Source organism: Falco punctatus (assembly GCF_963210335.1).
Source record: "Falco punctatus genome assembly, chromosome: 16".
Classification (NCBI taxonomy): domain Eukaryota; kingdom Metazoa; phylum Chordata; class Aves; order Falconiformes; family Falconidae; genus Falco; species Falco punctatus.
Window position 1 is genome coordinate 3,583,677 of NC_137596.1, and position 24,576 is coordinate 3,608,252.

The 24,576-nt window shown below is 42.0% G+C and overlaps 1 protein-coding gene across 7 annotated transcripts in view; it reads right to left on the minus strand.

Moving 5' to 3' along the window:
* The window catches only part of ARHGAP32 (Rho GTPase activating protein 32), a 259,498-nt gene that overhangs the window by 113,660 nt on the left and 121,262 nt on the right, over positions 1 to 24,576 (minus strand). The window contains exon 1 of one of the 7 annotated variants that reach the window (XM_080366615.1): positions 1,938 to 24,575. The exons of the other annotated variants lie outside the window; for them this stretch is intronic. The gene's annotated coding sequence lies outside the window, so the exon portion shown is untranslated. Of the gene's footprint in view, positions 1 to 1,937; position 24,576 lie in introns of those variants that run through there. 7 annotated transcript variants of the gene reach the window in all.

Genomic DNA, 24,576 nt, shown 5'->3' on the forward strand with positions numbered 1-24,576 from the left:
ATATTTGAGTGTCTTTACAGAAAGTGCCTTTTAGAGTGCATCGTGCAAACAGCATTTCTGGACCAGGCAGAGGATTCTGAACTTCTCGTTCTGTTTCAAACTTGAGATTTGACTCTTACTAATCTGCACAGTACTTGTTAGCACTTTGTTCCCTACATCTCCAGAGCATATTGGGATGTTCCCTGTGAACTCCCAGATTTTCAAATGTGAAAGATGAAAAAGAGAAAGAAAGAGAGAAAGAGAAACCCCAGCTACTCACAGAAGCACGTTGTAAGGAATCAGCATAAGAAAAAAAGCCACGAGTCAAACAGATTCCGAATAATTAATTTAAATCTCACATCTGCTGAATTTTGTGTGCGAGTAGCACTGCTATGCAGACTGTGTAGTATTTTGCAAGCAGCTAGTCCAAACAGTCCTCGTTATTCTACTCTGACTGCTCAGCCAAACACATAAATAAAACACAAGCTCTCAGTTTCTTTAACTTATGGCAAATATTAAGCTCAGATTTTTGAGTAACAGGTACTGTATCACCAGCAACGCTACACCAAAAACTCTCACTCAGCCTGACGCCACTAACAGCAGGGGAAAAAAAGTATGTGAAGAGATTCCCTTTATCCACATATGCAAATCTGGGTGCAAGGGATAAAAGGCTTAGTGGGCCATATGAAAAGCAACGAGCAAAGATAGGCAGGAAATAGGAAGTGGTTTAAGTCCAACTCTCCTACACAAAAGACAAGGAGAGCTGAGCCAGCACAAAGGGAGAAGTTACGACACATCCTACAAGCTTACAGTGACTTACGATTTCCAAATGAAGGAGCAGTGGTAATACTCATAATTAATTTGCAGGGGTCTTGTAGATGCTTTGTCCCGATTTGCACTGCTTATTGAGAGTTTGGAATGTCACCGAGCTGCCTGTGGCAGGAACTTCAGAGGTAGGCACGTGGATAAAGTCATTCCTAAAAAGCCCAGATGCTGATTTTATCCAGTTAATAATTTACTAGCTATGAATGAAAAAATGCATGTAATCTTGAAAAACTTAACTGTTTACTGTGTATTTTTCTATGGTTCCTGTCAGCATCACCTCTGAGTAATTATGTCACCTGATGAAAGATTTACCCAAATCTACATTTTGCATACGTACATATCTGCACCAGAGAAAATCTCAACAAGGTTTACAAAATTATCCAGATAAAAGTTCAGAGCCAATATGCATTCACTTTATCAATAGCTATTACTTTACATTCCAAGATTTATTTTTAAAGAAAAATGAATGAAACATCAAAACAAAGGAAATAAATTATAAAATCTTCTCATTTGTAAAAAAACCTTTTCCCCTAAACCTACCTTTCATACCAAAGGAAGTGTTCTAGGCATTATTAGCAACAGTTTAGATCGCATCTAGCACCATAAAATGTAATACACTTCTTTTTTAACTGGCCCCTCATTTCCCTAATTAGTAGGAGATGCCCTAGAAGTTTAAAAATGTGTATCTGAACAGCCATTCACTTCTGCTGAGGTAGGAAACCACTACTGGGATGTTCCCCAGCCCCGCTCCCAGTTAATTCCTTGTACCTCATTAATATGGCTTTCAGACTGATATCCTCAGTGCAAAAAATCTTCCAAAAGGCCACAGGTTAATCTCTGGAAGGAGAGCCACAGTTTGCATTATCCCAAGCTTTAAAACCCGTAATGTAAGACAGTTTACGCAAAATGCAATAAACTCCCCCTTTAAACTACATCTGATCATTCTGCAAAGAAAATACTGCCTGTTAAATTGTAATCTGAATCATTCTTTATTGCCACATTAGCATTTGGTGCCATCCTTAAGGCGTTCCTCCAGCTGTTTTTACATTAGCATTATTACTATATTGTGCCAGTAAACAAAAAGGATCTTATATCAAGTATAGAGGATCTCTGAAAGGCTGTGCACTACTTACCCCTGCTACAATGATCTATTCTTTCCATGGATGGGATCCCTAGCCAAGGCCTAACAGTTCCAGGTCTCTCTGCAGCTTCCCAGCAGCTAATTGAAAAAACCTTCCAGGCATCAGCTCCGAAATGCAAGAACTCCAGGCTAGCAAAATCAAATTAAGCTCCCCACATTTGGTTCACTCGCTCTCCTCTCTTCCTGGTGCTGCTGCTGCTGCTTCTTCAGATGAACGTGCCTATGAATAGCGTTTAAGATCTGCCTCCATAGCCCTGTTAGCCGTTTCCACACTGCCCATTTCATGCTCAATTTGCACTGTAGAGAAATCAGTGGTGTTCCTTTCTCTCTCGCTCGCTCTCTCATTGGAAAGGTCCCACAAGACAAGCCGTAGAGTTTAACAAGAGCCAAGAGAAACAGAGAGGGAGGGAATGCATGCAGGGATTGTGTTCAGGCGCGGCATAGAAGTCTGCTGCTACAGCTCAAAAGAAAAAAAAAAAAAAAAAAATGACAGCAAACTGCCATCACATGCCTGAAACCCAGCACAGTTTAAGGCAAGCTGATTCCTCATTGTTCGTTCTTTTCCACTGGTATCAAACTGCTCAGAGGTAAAGCTCCATGAAATTCCTCTCCAGTCCCTGGTGCTGTGCAAACTGCAAATCAATGCAGGATGTGTGCCCTAATGCCTAGGTACAACGGTTCTCTGTTCACTCTACATATTCCCTAAAGAAAACAAGTATTTAAATGATGAAAAGTTTGCTGTCAAAATCTTCCCTGTTCAGTTAACAGCCTAAATATGTTGGTTTGTCCAAGGGGTCCGGACTATGGCTGAAGAACGAATGATACTCGGGCACTGCAAAATCAAATTTTGCAGATCATTATTCACTGGCAGGATTTTATCATTCGGCACCTGAGCACTGATGATCACTAACAAGATCATCACTCCTTCCCCTCAGCCCCAAAATTTGGGTACAATTTTGAGCGTGCATGGCAATTTAACCATTCAAAGAACTACTAGTTCTAACGAACACCATACCATGTGATACTGCTACTGCAATTTCACAGCACTTCTGCTAGTCCAGAATATCGAAGTCCAGTCATCTCTATCCAGAAAGAAGCATTTTGCTCATTACCGACCGTGTAAGTGGTTTTAATTATAGCCAGCCTACCCTTTCTTTCACCATTGAAAGGAGAGAATACAATTAGCTCCCTCTTCTCACATCTATGTTTCTGAACTCAAAGGTTAAAATGGAAATTTTAATATCTGACAGTTTCTTAGCACAACCTCATGCTTTTATTATAATGTTTGGTTAAAGAGCTTCCTGGCCAAATTCTTGTTTAGTTTTGCAGTCCAATTCGGGACAGTTGCAGAACGTGTAAGACAGAATTAAGTCAGCTCTCAGAAACTGCAGGTTACTGCCAGTGCCTTCATCTTTCAAGAGCCAGTAAGAGCTTTTACCCTATGTCAGAAGTCTGTCTTGTATTTAATTTCTTTATTATTTTACTCTAGACGGCGCTCTGTTTGAAGCAGCTGCTTTGCCTGGGATGCCACCATCAGTCTCAGAGAAGGGCTGACCAGCACAAAAAAAAATGACAACAAATTACCACGTAAGCATCTAACATTGCTAGCAGAGTGGCTTGTTCCGTGAACATCTCGCACGTCAGGAATTTCCCAAAAGTTCACATTTTAAGTCTGACTCTGCAGAGTACAGATTTTAAACACAGTCTCTTTTTGTAGACTTCTCATACCTATTTTTCTCTAACAAGTGGAGTCTAAGATGCAGTGAGGTGACCAAGAACTATGCTCATTCCAGTCCCGATACCCGTTCTCCTGCCCATGTGCAATTCTCCTGATTTTCCCTATTTGTTGCCTGCACTGACAACAAATATTAGTATATGTTACACACCCACTTGTCCATATCCTATGTGCTAGTGTAACATATACACCCTTGTGTATAAGTTACATATAAACTCATATATATATATACACATATACATATATATACTCATATATATATATACACTGAAAAGTATCTTCACGTGACAATTCATCAGGTTTCATTTCTCACATGTGCACAATATAGCACAGCACAGTATAGGAACATGCACTTTTAAAGCCCTCTTCATCAGCTGATAGCGATTTCCCCCTCTTAAAAGTTTCTCTTTGTTCTTTCAGCAGTGAAAATACCCTAGAGAATTCGTAATACTCAATGCAAGCTGTTTAAAAAATTGAAAATTAGCATTATTAAAAAAGAAACTCAGTTTCTTTCCCACCCAATACACTACTTCTCCCAAACCTTGGAAAATTCCCTTCCATTAGGGAGTCTTCTTGACTGTTACACCAAAAACTTAGCAGAAGGTGACACTGTGTGCTGCATTTTCAGGTGTGACAAGCTGGGGAAATTTAGAAGATTGCTTCTCATACATCTAAGTGACACTATGTGGTGCTGTAATGGCACAAAGAAAAAAAACGTATGGAATGAGGGAAGTCAGTGCCTTCAAATTATATAGCCTAAGCCACCCCAAGAGCAGCCTTATTTTCTGAAAACCAGGGTCGTAATCAGTAAGCAGCGGCCTTCCAAGTCCTGCTCTCTCTTTACCACCCCTCAAGCCCATCTGAAAGCCGATTCCCAATTTCCTCTTGCACCTGGTCTTCTCTGATAAAATTAGAAAGCAATTCGTGACACAGAATTGGTGACACTAATGATGTGTAGACTGGCCTGTCATGGGCACAAAGAGATTATAGAAAGTGACAATGATGAAAATCTCCTCTGAGGGGGGAAGCATATTTGCTAAGGCAAAAAGCATCCTGAAATGACCTGTAAACAGCAAGAGAACAATGTCTGAATGGTGGTCAGTACCATAGATTCACCTGTATTTTGCTGCTTAGTAGCATACATTATTCATAATTACACGGACCTGGAAAGGATCTTACCAGTGTAGTACAAGCCTGATTACTTGCTCACATTATTCCTAGCAAAGAGCTAATTTCCTTCTAAGAGGGAAAAGAAACACCAGCAAGTAACCAAAAAAACCCCTTACTATTTCAACTGACAAATCACATTTTAAACAGTTACAATTTTGACTGTTCTCTAAATTGATTTTATTAAATGAAACCATTGCTCGCATCCTTACAAACAACAACATTCAATTCTCATTTGTGCAAGTAGATAAGAAGTCTGGTTGAATTTCAAACTCTGAAACAATTTGCTGTTTTTATAAAAAACAGCAGCAGCATTTCACATACTTTTAATGTGTTTTTTTTAAATATACTTTTATTTCACATACTTTCAATGTTTTTTTTTAATGGAGAGTACTGATGCTGAAACTAACTCAACTACATCTTATGGTTATACGCATCTCTGGAAGAACTCTGAAAACCAGCTCCATACATACAACCTGCCTGGTGTATCGAGGCACGTGCACCCAAGAGGATGCAGAGTGCTCTATGCTGCGGCGCCACAGCTCTCCTCGTCCCCACCTGCTGCTCCTTTTAACAGGTTATTATGCTGGACCCGTCCGTTCCCCATCACAGCCCGAGCTGGGGATCTGTACGGCATCAGGAAAGCGCAAAACGCAAGGAGCAGTGACAGGGAGAAAGCGGCAAAGCGCAGGTACTATGTACAGTCAGTTCTCAGGATAGGGCCCTGCTCCTCCATTCCCTTTTTTATGTGGGTATTATGGAAATCAATGAGGAGCAACGGTCATACCTGAAGCAGTTTGGGAGGTGGGGGAAACTGTGAGCTGATTCTGCTGCTACTCCCACGGGCAGACGCGTTAGATGCCTGTTTTTATAAGCAGTGTTTCAAAAAAGGGTTAATGCGCTTCACTGCCAGAAGAAATGGTGCTTCTAAGAAAACCACTTTTTTCTTTTTACTGCACACCTATAATAAAAGAAATCTTCCTCCTGTTGTCATAGACAGAATCTCTATGCCTGGCACCAGGCAGGTGTAAATCTACTTTCTGGTGAGCAGAGCGGTCAACATGCCTCACAATCCATCACGTTCATCTCTGCATCATAAAGTCCTCTAGAGGAACAATGCAAAAGTTTCCTTCAAACTACCTCAACTCTTTCCTAAAGAAATCATCTTCCTCGTTCCAACAAACCCAATCCCCACGCAAGAGCATCAAAATCCCCAAGTTTCCCAGGAACCCCAATCAAATCACTGTGTGGAACAATAGAGAATTAGGCAGAAGTGACATAACGTGTTTTGCCAGAGACAAAACTCTTACCTCTATCTACAGCACAATCAAAATCAGGTATTGGTTCTCCCCCCTGCCCACCCCACCCCACTGAGCTGAATTAAACAGTGAACTAAAAAAATAAACTTTCTGGCTGCCAACCAAACCTTGCTTCCGACATAAATTCCCCTAAAATTGCGATGCCTACCATTTCAGAACCAGCAGCCAAAAAGAAAAACCCAGTCTGTCTCCAAAGGAAACCACCTTTAGTCACTAGTTAATTGACCCTGGTGAATATAACACCAGGCATTTGGAAATAGGCACTTTGATACACAAAGTACACATGCCCAGTCTTGTGTGCCATTTGTTACACCACAGGCTACGCTCAAAAAGGGCAAAGTAAATATCTTCCACGTTACTGTTCAAAGCAAAGCTAATTCGATGTAATGATGGGCTACCATAGCCACATTTAGTATTTCTGAAACACAGTAACTTCAGGGTTCTGATAGAATTCTGGCACGGTTGGTACTTTAATTTTTTTTCTTTTTTTTTTTTTTTTTTTTAAATGCTACTGACCTTCCACCTATCTACGAAGCAGCACATTTTTCAATGTTGCCAGCCAAACGTGGAGCATTTCAAACTCTATGAATGGCTCCAGTTTAATTTGTTGTTGTTTGGGTCTGTGTTGATTAACACATGTAAATAAAGGCATCTGGTGTTACCTCTCACTCTCTCTCTCTTTCCATTTCACACCCTATTGAAGTCTGATTTCACAATTAATTGAAAAGAAAACAAGATTATTCAGAAATGAATCCTTTCTGGCAGCCTTTGCCATGCTGAGGTCTAGTCACTACCTGGGGAGACAGAGCCCCCCTCCTGGCAGTATTTAAAATAAAGCATTTTGGATATCACACAACGGTACTAGACAGAGTGTTGGAAAAGGAAGCGAGCCAGCAACCAACTCACTCCTGTTACACACTTTTCAGGCCAAGAAGGGAAGGATTCTTCTGTCCCACAGACAGGAGAAACTGTATTCTTCCACGTGCAGAATTAAAACGAGACAGCTAAGAGATCGAAGTGCAAATGAAGACAGACAGCATAAGGGACGAACTAACGTTTCTCCTGCACCAGATCTATCCAACAACAGGTCCAAAGAACAGCAAAGTCAGACTCAAACAGCCTCCAGTTTGGTGAGGTCAGGGATTTGAACTCAGCATGGATCCATAACTGGATTTCCTAAGCCATGAAAGCACAACGGTAATAAGGAACTGGATGTAAACACCTACCAACCACCGGACACGCTCTAAACCCCAGAAACTGATTTCTGACACGCACAGAAATGACACAAAATCAGCCTGTGACCACAGAAAACTCCTCCTCAGGCTGGGCAAATCATCACTGTTTCTCCTGCCCTTTTTCTCTCCAAAAAATCCCAAGCAATCATCAAGAGGAGAATTTTGAAAACCAGACGTTCACGATGCTAAAATGTTCTTACAACCGTCCCCGCGGCAGACGCAGCTGGTTGAAGCAGCCCGGAATGAGATGCGCGGAGGAGACAGACCACGGCTGCCAGCGGTTTCCAGGGCAGGAGATGCCCGGCGGGGCTCAGCACACTAGAGGGCATTGCACCACCAGCCATCACACCGGCCTGGGAAAAACCCACCAGCAAAACCCTCTTCCTGCCCATGCAGCCCTGTTCCTCGGTGGAAGTAAGGCTCAGCACCGCTGTGTGAATATTCAGCGTCAAAACAACGGAGACGGCTCTGTAAGAGGAACCAGCCACTTCGTGGCTTCAGGCAAAAACAAAGAGGCAGTTAAATTAAAGGAGCTGGCTTCTTTCTTTCTTTCTTTATCTAAAAGAAAAGTGGCTTTGCCACAAAACAAAGCGCCCTTTCTTTCACCGTCTACCGCCGGACAAAACAGAACACTTACTTTGGCTGTTGCCAACCAACGTGCAGCGTACGAAAGGGACCGTTTTTATAGGAACCACTTACTCAGAAAAGCCACTTGAATGGGCCAAGAATGAGACTGCTTTACAGTCTTCGTCCATCATTTTTAAACAGGTTCGGTTTATATGCTGGCAACATATGTTAAGGATATAAACCACTTAGAACCTATAATATGTTATTGTTTGAGCTTATCGAGAAATGCATTCACCCATAGTCAAAAAAAGAGACTGAGCCAGTGAATATTTATTTTTTACAGCTTTATAAGATATATATACTTTTTATCTCCCTGCATACGGCATTTCATAAAAATGCTGACTTTCAAGGAAAGTGCATTAAAATCACCGAGTTAGTTATGACTGCCTTTTCTTCTCTGAGATCCAAAATCCATTAAATTCTGTGGGAGGTCAGTGACAGTTTTAGTCATAGTCTACTTTTCCATTTGCTGGAAACAAGCATATTATTCCTCTGAGAGAACTGAAAATTGATACAGTCCTGTCATTCCAGGCTATTAGTCTCTTACTCACTCACTTCTTCTGTTTTCTCGCCCACTAAATCAATATTAACTTTTTTTCCACACTGATAAGAATCAAAGTCACTGGAAAAAATGCCTTATATACCTGAAATACCAGTAGGAGTACCAAGGGGGGGAGAAAGAACAACAAAAAGACCCAGAAGCAACAGTTCTGATGTGGGAAGGAGTACAGTGGCAGTGAGAAGCTTAATTTACTTAAGGTAGTCGCTGATCCTGTCTCACTGTCACACCACCTGAGCACCTCTCCTTACACAGAGCGCCGAGAGGTTTATGCTGTGATTTCTCACCTTCATGTCACCCGAAGAGGGGTATTCATGTTATTTCTAATGCACGGGCCAAATCAAGAACTGTGCTGTGCTGAGTAACATTTCTTATCTGGCACTTATAGAGAGCCAGTAACAAGGAACCAAGCCCCTAGGAGCAAAGGCAGTAAACAAAACTTAATAATGCACACAAGGGAAAAACAAACATACCCTGAAGAGCCTTGAAGGCTCAGGATCAGCCTGGTTGCACCATATTTGGCGGTGCAGGAGATGAATAAATCTGAAATCTCATTAGGAACTGTACCTCCTGGCTTTTACGTAAACAGTTCTGTTGGCATGCAGCCCCAACTCCTACCTCTTTTAACAAGCAGGACCCGTTGCTCAGCGAGAAGGAAGGTTGGAGGAAGCAAACCCAGCATTCATCAAACCACAAACCCACCGGGCTCCTAGGTGACACACAATCTCTCCTCCTAGCATCGTCCTTTCCACAGACCCATCTCTCTAGTAATTCCATAGGCTCAGGAGAGTATTTCAGTTTATCCTGACGTGTTCCTGATTTCAAATCAGCCATTGTTACCTTTCAGGAGCACGGGAAAGTCTGGCCTTCGCTCCACGTTCCCCATTCCACCTCTGTCACCAAAGTACAGAGGGATCCATATTCTTCAGGCTGCTGCCTGCAGGTAGACAGCCCCCTGCTAGGCGCAGATAAAGAGAATAAGCTCAACAAGATGACAAAATCTACCTTTGCAAATTATGAAGCAGGCTCTATAAATGAGAATAAATAAAGCTGACCCAGTTTGCACAAGTATATGCTTCCACGGCGCCTCTGGTCTGCAGAGCCTTCAAAAGCCTTGTACAACAAAGATGAATGAACCTGTCAGCATTCAGTAGATAAGCAGCCACCATTAAAACTTTTTAAAAAGCTTCAGAAACAGACCCTAAGCAAAAGCAAACAAGCTCTGCACATGACATATAGGCAAACCACATCTTTTTGAGCATGAATTTGCAGGACTAGGCTCAAGACGGAAAGCAGTGAGGAGGGGAAATCTGTGTTTCTACAACCACATCTGAGAACTTCTTCCCCAGGAAAAGCATTATTTATTATCTGGCTAAATACCAACTTCTCTTGCTGACAAGAAGAGCAGCAAATGAAGGAAAATAATCTCCCCTTAGTTGGCAGGAGGAAGCGATAAAAGCTGAGGGGAAGCTTACTCCATTTCCTCCCATGACCCCAGAAGTGGGAAAGATCAACAACCACTCATCTTTACAAATCAGGCTGTGTGAAGCCCAGCGCTTCTGGCATTTAGCTATGCCTACAGCCCCCAGTTTTCCATAAAGGTTAGTCTATGACTAAACTGACCACTGAATGCATTTTAATATAACACAGACACAGCACAGAGATACAGGACTCCCAGTGCTTTCACATAAAGCCTATGACCTTTAGCTAGCTACTTGCTTATTACTTTGCCAAGCTTCAGCTGGGGGGGAAGGTACAAGCAGCGTTGTGTGCACGCATGCATGCGTGTGCATGCATGAGAAAGAACATGTAACAATTTCACATCTCAAATCCACACACACACACATTTCACATCTCAAATCCACACACACACACACGCATGCCTGCCCTATTTTTTTAAACAAAGAAAATGCAAGTCCATGTTGCACAGCTGGGTTCAGAGGAGCAGTGCAAAACTGACATATGTTTTATATCACCACATGCATTTTTATACAAAAACTTGAGCAAGTGCTAAAGCATGGAATAGACTAGATGGAAGCATTTCCCTTCAACTACTCCCTTCTGGGAAAGAGGGGCTGGAAAATGAGCAGGAGAGGTATATGGTCAAACTGATTTTTTTAAAAAGAAAAGTTTCTAGAGAGTAAAAACAAAAACTCCCCGAAGCCAGATGTTGCATAAAAACTTCAGCCAGACCAAGAATATCTGGCTTTAACACGAAACTCCAAGGGGATATCACAATGCTTGTATTTATTGCGTCTCTCCGACTCTTCCTGCGCACAGACACATGTATATGCATGGTTCATCTTCTACTACTCACGTACCCGGTCCTGTACTCTTACAGCTCCAGCTAGTGTCTTCCCACATCATGATTCACCAGCGAGTACGCTGGAGGACAATGCTGTGCCCTGTACAACTGCTCTACTCTTATCAGCTCCTTCTCCTTTGAAGAAAGGGGTGTCCCAAAGTACCTGCAGGCTTTGTGCTATATACAACTCACACTAGATTACAGAATTACTAGATTACAGAAAATACAGCTGGCAAGAAACTAAACAGTTGTAATAGGTCTAAGGCCTAAATATTTTCTGCATATTGAAAAAAACAGACTATATACTGCAGGTGCTTACCTGCTCTGAAAAGTAAATATTGCCCAAACCGAAGAGAAACATTTACACTAGTTACAGAAGGAGCATAAATCAGTGAAGACAAGGCACTGTAGAAGCCCTCCCTCCCGCACATACACACACTATGTCTTTATATGAGATATATATATAGATTTTATATTATGCTACAATTATACCATTACACGCTACTATTAGACCTTGTGTAGGAAGGACTGAGTGTATTTATGATGAAAACATTCAATGACTTTTGCAGGAGTTAAATGATTTAAAGAAATTATCCTCAACCCATGAAAGAAGTTTTCCAGAATACAACCACGTGGTTTTCCTCATACTCATTAGTGCATGTACAGCACCAACGATAATGCTCCATAATAACTGGGGGTGGGGGTACTGAAGAGGAGGAATACAAAGAAACGGGACAAGGCTCATTCCTGGCATGTCCTGGGAAACTTCAAGGATCTAGCAATTCTGATAGTCAAAGCAGGATTAATGTCTTTATCATTGATATTCTTACTACATAACAGAGATGCTAAAATCTCGACAGAGGACCGTACGGGTACCAGTATGTAGATACCATTAGCCCATGTCCAAAATAAATGAGCTGGGGAAAAAAAGATTGAAATAATCACGTTGAAACCTCAAGGCTTAAGCAATTATGTGAGAAACTTGAGTGCCTTTAAACAAGTTTCTTCACTCTTCTTGAAAAAGGCTTAAAGATACTTGTGCCCTTAATGGCTTGCACAGAAAAATCCCTAATGAAAAGCGAAACTTATTTTGAAATTCCAACAATTTTCATCTAATTCTATAATTCAGCGATATTATTTCTAGAAGACATTATCTTAGAAAGACTGGAGCTGTCAGCCCAGGAAAGTCAAACTCATTACATTGCACTGAAAGACACGCCATGCTCTTAAATATTAAATCCAACCTCAAGACCACCAAAAAAAACGAAGGAGGTGGGTTTCGTCAGAGCTTTTCTGGGCCTCATCAGTTGCAAGATGCTCAACATGAATTCCTGCTACATTCTGACTAAAGTGGAGCTCCTAGCTCACTAAGTAAGCACTAGTAAGGGCTTACAGCTAGTCAGTGAGGTCAAACAGACAATCTTCTTGAGCAAGGAGTGAGGTCCCAGGAAAATAAAAAGGTGCTGAGGCACCCCGGCGATCAGGCAGGTGGGAGAGGAATTGCACAGCACAGCACCAACTGGCAAACAGCGTATTTTGCAGTCGCATAAACAGAGAGTGTACCGTGCAGCACAACAGCAGCATGCCACCCAGCCTTCGACGTTTCGTGGCACTCGAGACCACGAGCACTTCATGAACAGTGGGGTTTTCCACCCGCTATATGCAAATGTACTGTAAACTCAGACACAGAAAGGCCAACTGGAAAACATGAAACTGTATTTTCCAGAACACAAGTACACACAGGAATTACCCCATTACTTGCCTGCCACAGATTATTTATGTCGTGTGGCAAAAGCAGTATCTCATTTATATTTCCAAAATCCCAGGGGAGGAAGAAAAATGCTTTCGCAGATAAAAGAATGCAGCTTCTGTATGTTCTCAGTGAAGAGCAGCAAGAACAGTAAAGCAAAATGCCTTAAATTCAGGGTATTAAAGAAATTATCTTGAAAAGGCTTAATAAATAGGATGACTTTTACTTTTGTGAAGCAGTTCATAAACGGTGTCATGTTTTTTTGATCCGTGTGTCAAAACTTTAATTGCTTGTCTCCAGAGCATGGACTTCAAGAGTGTAAAAAACGTAGGCAAACTGCATAAGGGGTCACACACAGATCTGAAACTCCGTTTTGGTTTTTAATTTAGAAAATTCTGCTAAGATGCCAGAGGCAGAATCAAAAATAGTGAATATATGAAAAGAATATTTTAACATTTAAATTTCCCAGGTGACTGTTCAGGGAAGGTGAGTTCTGAACAACTTGGGTCACACTGGAAACACATCTGCACCCTGAAGACTCTCCCCGAGAGCTTCTCGTTGGAATTACAGGGTTGGGCTTTTAGTTTTTAAGCATTTAATTGCAATCTTCAAAGAAAGCAGGGTTTGGTATAACCCGGCCACTGTGTAACATACTCTTAGGAAGCTCCTAAGAGCCTTGTTCCTCCGACACTTGTTCTCCACAGAGAGGCACGAACCTGCAGCCCTCACTCAGTGCACATTTCTGCAGACTTCAAGGGAAAGGGGTCTCTGATTCAACCCTTGCCAACATCTAAAACACAACCATGAGGATAAGAGTAACAGTATAAACCGATCTGGTGCAGTACCCTTGAAGTCACGCTGGCCTGACGCTGCTGTCACAGCAGTGAGTATGACTCAGTTCCTCTCTGGGCAGGCGAAACGATGCTGATTAACTCCAGCTAAATGGCCAAGTCCTTAAGTCACTAGGCAAGCAATTAGTGGTTGCAATGACAAGTTGGGGACCTCACGCTGGAAAGCACTGGTTTACAGGACAGCAAAAAGCAGCACACTTCCAGAAGAGGCCCCCAAGCAGCACCATATTGTGGACAAATGAAAAATTTACATTCTTTTTTTGCTTTCTTATATTGGCATCTCAATTAAGTTTTGTGCTAGTAACTCACTAGTGTCCAAAAGAAAACAACAACTCACCAACAATTCCTGGTGGAGAATAAACATTCCTCTACAGCAAGCACTGATGCAATAACTTGTCTAAACAAGCACACACGAGATTTACAATGGTGCGAGCCTTTCTATAGCTCAAACTCTTCAGCCAGGCTGGGCACCCACTAATGTGAATGAACTTCTGCTTGTGGAACACTGGAGTATGCACACACAGTGTACGTATGTCATAGCACAGGGCATATGTGAAACCTGTGCTGTAGCCTGGACCTTTTTTTTAATTCAAGGGCACATTATGGTAGCAGTAAGATCTAGCATTATTGCACTGTTGCAGATATAGTATTACAGTGGCTGTTTCATCCTTAATCTGATCATAGCAACTTGCAAGACACATACACACATAACCCTTACAGAAAACATAACACATCATCCCCATCTTAGTTGTTTTTCAATGGCAAAATAAAACATTCTTCAGTGTGATACACAACAAAGAATTCTAAGAGTACATGGAGATATTTTGTTGTTAAGAATCCAAGCCTTCCTTCTCTCCTTGTTTATCTTAAAATCACAAAAGAGAAAACTGGAATGTTATTTTCCAGCCCGTCTCGAAGCGAGTCGATGCATGGCCCAAGTTCTGCATCTTCACGACATTAGATAGGCACGGAAAGTTGAAGCCAGTTGCAGGAGGAAAGCAGTTAACTCCAGCACAAAAGCTCCACTGTGCCCTCTGATTCAGCATCAACACCAACCAGCTCTAAAAAGATCTTCTGCTTACTTTGAACTGCACTTAGTTTAAAGCAGCTAGAAATTGAGGAATACAGGGAGGCTTAAGAGAGTTCAAAGAAATGCAGGGACTGTGTACCAAGGGAAATAAAAACCAACACAGCTTATCTGGGGAGTATTCAAAGTGCACATCACAACTCTAGTGTTACTGCTAAAATGCAGTAATAATTCAAAACGCAGGCGCTAGCCTAAGAGCTCACTTCTCCAAAAAGAGTTTCCAAACTCAATCTAGCTTTTACTTAGTTTTAAAACAAATGGCAAACCTCGACACTAAATCAAACCTTGAGCCACAAGAGAGGCTGCATGTGAAGGGGACTCTGAAGAATCAGGCTCTGATGCTTCTCAAGTCTCACACCTCCGCTACGCCCAAATAATCCTGAGCTCCTCTCACCTTCGCAAGGCAGCACCCTTGTCCTGATATGACACGTCCCTTTCTTTTATGCAAATCCTTTCTACCCCAAGGCTCCAGCTCCCAGTGGGTTCCCTGCCCATTCCAGGATTGTTACACCTACAATTATTGCATGACTTAGCAGATAAAGAATTATTAAATAAGTTACCAGCGTTGCAAAGTAAATTCCTGGACTCACACTGTAAAAATAACAGAAGTTGTTTTGATTTTTTTAACTACTTCAAGCTGGCAAATGGGAACTTGGTCCAAAATCAGTTATTTTAAAGTCTGAATGTTTTGACATGTCATACTTGCAATAAATAAAGTTAACACTCAAGCACCATAAAGAGCAATTATACAGCTGCAATGAATTTCAGGGTAATATGTACGAATGTTTGCTAGTGATGAAACATAAACTGGCAGGACCAGACAATACCACCTACCCAAAAAGAGACTTTTTCTAGGCAAATTGTTTTATTGCCATATTTATAAGGTTCATCAGTCTTCCAATAGAACAGAATTAATTTTAAGGCAGGTTCATGGATCCTGAATATATATGAAGTATATGGCACTATCTATTCTAATTTTCCACTTGTTATAATACTGGACTTGCGGGTATCTATTAAGCAACAGTCTTCTCTCTAAATTATTACTGACATAATTCTGCATGTGATAGTGCCAAAAGCTCACTCCGCAGTTCGAGGTGTCAGATCTCACTGCAACTCGCAAACCAATCCCTGCCTGTCCAAAAAAACAGTTGATGGGGCTTTAAATGTATGTATGCAGACCTAACCAAGCTTCCCACAACAGCTTCTTATGGGAAATGAAATACTTGAAAGGAAGACATTTAGGATGGTGGTAAGGGATGTCTTGCACTGTAAAAATACGTCCCATTGCATGTAATTGCGTTTTTATTAATGTTTATTTCATTCATATGGCAGAGGGATGGGAAGAAGAACTGCTGAGCAGAATCAAAGTTTGTTCAGTTAGTTTCAAGAGAAATTTAAAAAGTTATACTTCAGGAGAGGGAGTCTTGAAGAGGCAGTGAGAGCATCATGTTCTTTCTCATGTATGTATTTTATTTAAAAAAAACCCACAACCGTATATCCACATGACATGTAGTGGAAGCATTCGGGTTTATACTGCTTTACCAGGAAAACAGCAACTTGAATTTGCAGGTTCTGTTGACAAAATGGCCAGAAATTAAACGCTAGAGGAAAAAAGAAATCCATATCTTTGGAATCCTCAGTGGAGATCAAAGAGCTTTTTGGTATGGATGCCCAGGAGAGCCAAAGGTCACAGCCTTGCCTGCAGGACACGGAAGCAGAAGCCTCCATCTTCTGCTCACACATCACGGCAAGCCATAAAATAACAAAACCATCAAAGTCTACAAACTTGCTCAATGCCTCCTAGACATTGTGATAGGATGTGTGGGTGAGAATATGTGCCTGTGCATATGCTTCCCCCTTTAAAATGAAAAATCTGTTTGAATTCAGACCCTTGGGAAAGTTTGTGTTCACAGGAAATCTTCTGCACAAATCTCTCTGTTGCAAGTAAAACAAACAAAACTTGGGGCTCAGCACATCTGGAAACATCCTATCCCATACACGTGCAGCTACACATATTGCAGCAAGAATCTTGCCACAGTACAGCAAACGTTTTCAAACGTAGTATCTAAACACCATTACTTCAAGTGCTTTCCTCTAAATTTTCTTGCCTTGCAGGATAGATTATCATAGTACAAGTGCAGTGACAAGCTTTTTCCTGAGTACTCAAAGACAACTCTTCCCTGATTCTGTAACGAGAGAACAATCTTGAGTTCACCCCACCACATGCCCTTGTGCGAGATTATGTTACTGAGTGAAGGAGACCGGGATGGAGCACTGATTTTCAAAGACTGGAAACTACCTGGAAACCAGATCACGCAACCATCACGAGTAAATGGTCTCTGCAGGGTTCCAGGGTACAGAGCAGACCGGGCAACACAGATGGAGCATATCTGGTCTACTCGAACCAACACACCTTAACCAGCAAAAGATCTCAAAGCCAAGACAGTCAGGAACAGAAATTTTGCAGGATCAGGTTGTATACATCTGTACTTCTCCATCAGGAAATGGCTGAAAACATTTATAAACACAGGACAAACGCACATGCATGCCGTTGGAAAGCTAAACTAATGAATGAACAGTTTAAAAATCTGTAGCCTAACTTGCTATCCCTGAGCTGCCAACTCTGTCATCAAACCTGAAAATTCTGGCACATAAGCACAACCCAAACAAACTACCCTTTTTGTAAGCAGGTACAGTAAACACAAAATGTAAATGTTCCCAACGATGTTTGGCTTAACAGCTCATACATCCACGGGCATGACAAACCTCCAGTGGAGAATAAAAACACATCCCTGCTTCTGTAAATCTCAGGGATCATATCAACATGAAGTTTGCTGGTTATTAAAATCACACCAGCCTGGCATGCTTGCAGATCTACGAGTACAATATTATGCGGCATTTTAACAACATTCCTAGTAACAGTATGGATTACTATATACGAAACCATAAGGGTTTTAATCCTCTTTTAAACTCTGAAACACTAGTGAAATAGGGGTTATTCTTCTGGAGCCCGCGGATTCTTTTCAAATTTTTAATATATTTTAATTATACCTATAATAAATCTTTCTGTTTTTTTCAGGTCATTAAACCTCAGGGAAGAAAAATTTTCCAACACAACACTGTTCCAGTTACTAATTAAAACAATTTTTATACATTTCTGTGACACATTGCTAAAGGTGATTTATGATGGTGGCAAACAGCAGGAGGTCAATGCCAAAGTTAACAGCTGGGCTTATTACAGTCACTTTTAAGATTTACTCATGCCATCAAATAGCCACTACGCACCAATAAAGGCTAAAAATCAACAAATATGTTTGCAATATTGTCGGTGGTAAATTCAGGGGAAGAAAAAAATAAGCTGGATTCCTACAAGAGGTCAACGCTTTCAAACTGGGAGTGCCGCAAGTCCCCAGTCGTAAAGAAGAGCCAAACATACACAGATTGCCCTGAAACCGTTTTGGCCCGCCAGTCCTCCGCACATGGGTAAGAGAAGATAACACCTATCTCAAGATATTCAAGTCTGAATAAATGCTTAGCCAAATTTGCACAGTGATCTCGCTCACGCTAATAAGGCAGAGAAGAAACGCGCGAAGCGGGGAATACTCAAACCCCTTTCATCAACAGAGTGCATCCCGGACCTGCCAACCTGTCCCAAACACAGAAACGTCGCACGGGGTTCTGTTGTCCCATGTCATGCACACAGCAGAGAAATTATTTGTTCTATATAAACTCATAAAAATCACCCAAAGGCAAAAGGAGAAGAAAAAAAAAGGCAGAAATACCTGTTCAGCTGAATCAGGAGGTAAAATCTCATTTGCTTTTAGCAGTTACTTGTGGGTTACGGTCTGCCCTTCTGTTTAGACACCTAGGTGATGGGCTTTAAATAAAGAATCAGACAGAGAGCTAACACAGTTGGACTTGATCTTAAAGGTCTTTTCCAACCAAAATGATTCTATGATTCTAACTTGGGATCAGGCAGAGAGCTAATCCAGATAAACACTAACAGGAAAAAACTTCCCTCCTTGTGACAGGCAATTCAATAACCAGCCGGGTGAGTGGTGTCAGCCAAATTACCTTTTACTGTATAAAAAAGGATAAACATGTATAAATTATTGATTTCAGTAATTGTCAGTCAAGGGGAGAAAGGTGAGACCAAAGGGTAGAACATACTTTAAGAACGACTTAGCCACTAAAGCCACAAGGGAACATCAGCGTCAGCCCAAAGCAGGCTGAAGCTGGCTGCTCACACGCGTTCGGGTACCAACCCCCCCGCACACAGCGAGACAGACGGCTCTGCCTTCCCAACGGGCTCCTCTGAGCGTGTCTCCCCCCACCTCACATGAACAATCCCTCCTCTTCCTTCAGGGGATCGCAAATGCCTTCAGCAAAATGATGAGCAGAAGGACCCGCTTAGCCTTGAAATTACGTCTTGCCGGTTTTTGGAGCAGGCTTTAAAAATGGGTAGAAATTCACATGAATGCTGCCCATTAAATCTGGACCACTAGTACGGCCATCAGCTTTCTCTACAGCAAGCAACAACTGTAAAACAAGTAGTAAATGTGTAAGCAGCAATAGTAAGGTTTCATGGAGAGGTACTCTCCATACTCAAAGTCATCCTTCCACTCTAAAACCCATGCTGGATCTCTCCCCATTTCACTGGAAGAAAACCAAGGAAGCTGGAATTTCACAGGTGTGATCTTGTTCCAGGGAAGAATTTTTCTGAGGAGTTAGTGGCAAGTTGGATGCAAGACAAGGAAACAGAAGAATCCAAAAACTGAGGTGAACTTACTTGAATACTTTCCTAACTTTTTTGGCATCAAGAAGCTTGGCCTGGAGACTCCACATTTTTAAAATCTGTTGATCTTGGCAGGAGACTGTGCCAGTTTCAGGGAGTTGTGGCTGGAATTATTAAGTTAATAGAAGCAGTTTCCACCTACACTATGAACAGAGTTGTTTTTATATACCCACATCCTTAAAGCAGCCCTTGCAACATTGCCCACCACCACTTCAGGAGGCAATAGTAAAGAAACCGTACGGAAAAGCTGGGGAATGGGAGGGAAAGGCCTTGGTCTAAAGATGGGGAACAGAACATACCAGGATACGGCAAAGTCATTTTGCGAGGAGATTAACAGCATCCAGAGATGAAAGGCTCAACGGGAGCACCGCTTCAGATGCAATAGGGGTGTGCGTGTCACCGCCGTTCGTATATTTGTACAGACAAAGCAAAACCCAGCAAAACTGTCTTTCGCAGCACCAATACACAGCAAAATTCAGGCCAGTTTTTGTGACTTTTGCTATATATTTCCATTTTTTAAAAGGGATCAGGGTATGGGGACTGCTGTTTCATGTTTTGCTTTTTAAAATAGCTATTTTTTTTTCTTTCGTTTTAAACACTTTGCAACTCAGTGGAATAAATGAAGACATTAGAGCCCGTAGCTGCTCATGACTGCCAAGATACTGAAAATTATCATGCCCACAGAAGAGCTGAGGGAACGAACAAGCCCTCCTACACCGAAGGCAGTGAACAGGCTTAGTTTGAAAATCACTGATGGAAGGAAATTCAAGCTAAGCTGTCCGACTTCACACCACACACAGATCAGGGAGCACTCCTCTGCGCCTGTTGTTGCTAGCTGATCTATGCAGACGACTGCTTTTAGCTGTGGCAGAAACATCTTAAACTACCCCAGTTAACTCCAGAGGAGGGCATCTGGGTCAGCCTTACCAACTTTGTTTCCTTTGCAACCCACCTCAGGCAAAAATTTTACCATACAATTAAGAGACACCTTCACAAGAACACTTCCCCTCTGCACCCATTCCCTGGAATATTATTAAATAAAAGAAAAAAGGCAAACCTAAAGAAGATGACCCCCAAAAGTACCTTCTCAACAGGCTTTGCTGAACAAAAGGCACGAGAAGAACCGAACCGCTCTTTGCAATGCTGCTCACTCTTATGACACAACAGGAAAATCCCATGACGGGCACACCGCGGCCACCGTGGAAGGGCAGCCCAGCAAACGGCCCAGGAGGCTGCAGCTTGCCAAAGGCATTCGACCAGCAACAATACGGCTGCTGCCTTCGTGACAGGAATTCCTGGCAGCTGATGCCTCCCAAGACGGAAGCGATTCTGCTTCAAATACTTCCTTTACCACCGATAACGTGCTCCTGCCACTCGCAATGCCAAAGCGTCACAGATAAGGAGAGGATCTTCCATGCACCGTAATCCAAACCCATCCTGACACGGGTTTATTTTTAGAAGGTGGCTCCATAAATGCAAACAGAGAGAGACAGAGCCCGTGCTGTTTGAAGGGGTAAATCTGTGTCAAATGCAAGATCGCTGAAGTGATATGCACATGCATTACAGCACCTCCTCTCCTTTAGCGTCGGGTTTTTCAGGGAGCAAAGAATGTTATCTGCCAAGCGCAGAGCTGATCAGCTCTCCATATTCCATTACTAATACCTACTCAACTGAAGATAATTTCTTCGTTCTTTCAAGTGAAGAACAAAGTCTTTATTTCTGGCAGGAAGTAAAGATATTTACAGAATACCTAATCACTGCTTCTCCTGTTTATACTAACAGCTTATAGCACTAAGTAAACTCACACTTGCACCACGTTGGAGGGGCACGGAATCATTCCGCTTTGTGTTACATAGTGACAGGGGGGTTGTTGAATTAGTTCAAGTCAATCAACAAGCCCTAAAGCCCACGCCAAGGCAGCGAGACTGTGTGACAACTGCTGTAGCGAGATACCCAAATTACAGGGGAAGGCATCAACTTGACCAGCTCCACGGGTAAACCACGAAACCTGGAACACGCAACACAATCAGCCTGGGCTGAGCACCACGCTCACGCACTGAACTTCGACTCAAACCAGTCTCCAGAAGATGCTGGAGTGCATACACATCACCTCTCCTCGTGTTAATTCAGCCATCAGCGGTGTACTGCGTGGTGCTGGAACACCTCGAGCCCCTTAGAAGGAAGCTTTGCCAACTAGCAGATCCTGAAATTGTGCTTAAATTTAATAAGCCTTAGAAACGGATTCTTATTTTAAGTTACACTGGGATGATTTAGGCACTTCTGAAGTGCCACTTCCGAACAGTAAGATGCCCTGTGCAGCAATATGTGTGCAAGCAATGCATGCTTTGCATATTAATGAATTGAATTTTGATGTTCTAGAGAAAGGAGAGGCATCACAGAGAGACGCTAGCCAAGAACCGTGGAAAGGCAGCAGAGCTTAAGCGAGAAGGAAGCCAGCAGAACCGACCTCACCGATGCTGAGTAATCACAATCTAGCCACGGCCTAATAACACCTCGTTTGGGAGACACAGACCACAGCAAGGCTGAACCGCACTTCTGCTCCTGCTAACAAGACTCCGAAACACTTATCCAATGTCAGACTAAAATGAATCTATTATGCAGAACCCAGCTTTCCGCTGTAAAATTAAAAATCTATGATGTAGCCTTAAAAAATAAATGCAGCACTAAATGTAAGGTATTTCAGCAAAATACCAGTGAATTTTTAGCACTGATGCAATCTGTAAAGCCTACCTCATGACTACAGCTTCGACATCAACTACCTTTGCTGGTAAACCAGCAATTTCCTGCTGATGCAACACGTGTCTTGCTGGCAGACGCAGATAAGGTTGAAACACATCACTGTCGAAAGCGGCAGAGCAGAAAATTTCTGAAGAGAAAAGGCACCCCGAAATGCACCTAGTTTTGTGAGCACGGCGCTAGGATAAGAAGAGAACAAATCCTTTTTTATACATCTCAGGAAGTTAATTTAAAACGATCTCATGAGGTGAAATGCCAAGATATTAATACCAATTGCACCATGAGACCACATTATAAGTGACATAAACGTTACAAAACAATCTGAAATTCGGCCAGGCTGTTAATAGACAGCATTACACAATTCCTGACACAGCCAGATAATACTGCATTTCTACTATGCAAATTTTTAACAGTGAATAGATTTCGAAAGGAGTTTACACCCACTACCTCTCAGATGCAACTTGGTAATTCGCTATTAGGTGCCAAGCTGTCATTTACAAGTCACTTCAGCCTACTGCTATTCTCCAGTCTACCTTGTTATCACAAAGGAGCCACCAATGAAAGCCACTTGATTAAAATGTATGAGCCCTACATGAACTTATTTTTAAATCTGTAAACTAATACTGCTGTTGCATTAACAGCTTTCATCATTTTTACCATTAATGCTGGTCTTCTGCTAAGGAATTACTGTAATGTCCTACCCTTTCGTATTTCAGGAGCAAAACTCTGTTCTTAAGGGGTTTTTGATCCATACAAAAAAAGTCATTACACCATGGGGATCTATCAGAAATCTTGCTCAGAGAAAGGAAGGGACAAGAGGCACAGAACTGGTACTTAGGGCCTGATAGACCTTATTTAAGTGTATTCTGCATCAACGGCACCACAAAAATGAGTGCTAGACAGCAACAACTCCTGCTGGAAGTGGAAACTTCCCACCAGAACATGCTTCAGGTTTGTTGGCAGGACAATGTGAAGAAGATCTGTAAAGACTGTATTATCTGATTTTATTTCTCCCTCACATGAACACAACAAACTCAACGTGTATGCTCTGCCATCCTTAAAACATGCCAAAAAATGCATAAAGCCACAAAAGAACTAAATTATTTGTCTGCAAAATGCTTTAAATAATAGTGCCATGCAAAGGTTGTAATCTCTCTCCAGCTTGCACATTGGGCTGAGTATCTCTGAATGATGGAAAGGAAAACTCAAGAGGACCTCGTGATGCAAAAAACATCTGTAACCTGCTCAACACCAACTCCAAAAGAAAACCTCTCTCCAAAATGACCAAACAAATCAGTGTTGTCAAATCAAAGAATCACCAGGAGACAAAAAATAAGGACACAGATTAGTCACACTATCCTACCCCCCAGAAATGGAAAATAAAGTAATACAGTTTCGCTTCAGAAGATTGTGGACTGCTCCCGTTTGCCTCGGCAGCCCATCTTCCAGAGACCTCATTAGGAACTGAGCTCTTTGCACTGGTGTCCTCTTAAGCCCACTATTTTGTCTCTGCGCCGATGCATATGCGCGTCTGTCAATGCACATACATCCCATCCTCAGCAGAACAAACCTCCTTAGAGCCACTGAGCGTGAGTAACAGATACAAGCCCTGAACAGGACCCAAACTCCTTCTCAGTCAGAATTTTACAGAGACAGAAAAAATGGATGCATAATTCTGCTTGCAAAACTGTCAAGTACGGAAACATGAAAGGCTGTGAATAATTCACTCTATATTACAGGAAATGTTTTACAAATGAAAAGGTTGTAACCTCTTTTTAGCTACAAGGCTGGCAGATGCTGGAGGCATTCCTGCTTCCCTAAGTGCAGAACAAGCTGTGCTCTGTTTATGAGCAACTAGCAGTGATTCTTGGTTCTCAGCCCTCCCCGGTACTGCTCAATGAAAAATGCTCCTGCCTGGATTTCTGATGGATGGATCACAAAGGAGTGAAGCCTGCACACTTCTAGAAATGCAACTCAGGCTGACTAGCAAGTTCCTGCGTTCTGATGATACAGCTGCCGCAATGCACAATGCAGAGCTAAGATAATACGAAGAGAATGGGTAAATTTGAACCGTTTCTATTTACATAAATCTGTTCACACAATTGTTTAAAGATACACAAACAGAAACTAAAAATATGCATGCAGTTGTTATGGATGACTCTATAATGAATGTTTGATGCAGTCTTAGAACAGCGATATCAGTCAAATCCAGTGGAAATAAAATCATCTCCAAACTCAAAGGGGTGGCCACATGGCTGAGTACAGATCCTGGCCCAGTACATGGAAGGAATTCCACATAAAGATATCCTATTGCTTGAACTTCTTATCACTAAACATTTTGCAATAAACTAAACAAACCTTAGTGGAGGTCCCTCTACCACCTTCCCCGCCAGTTAGTCAGCAGCTAAACACAGTGATGTTTTGTCTATAAAAGAAATCTGAGA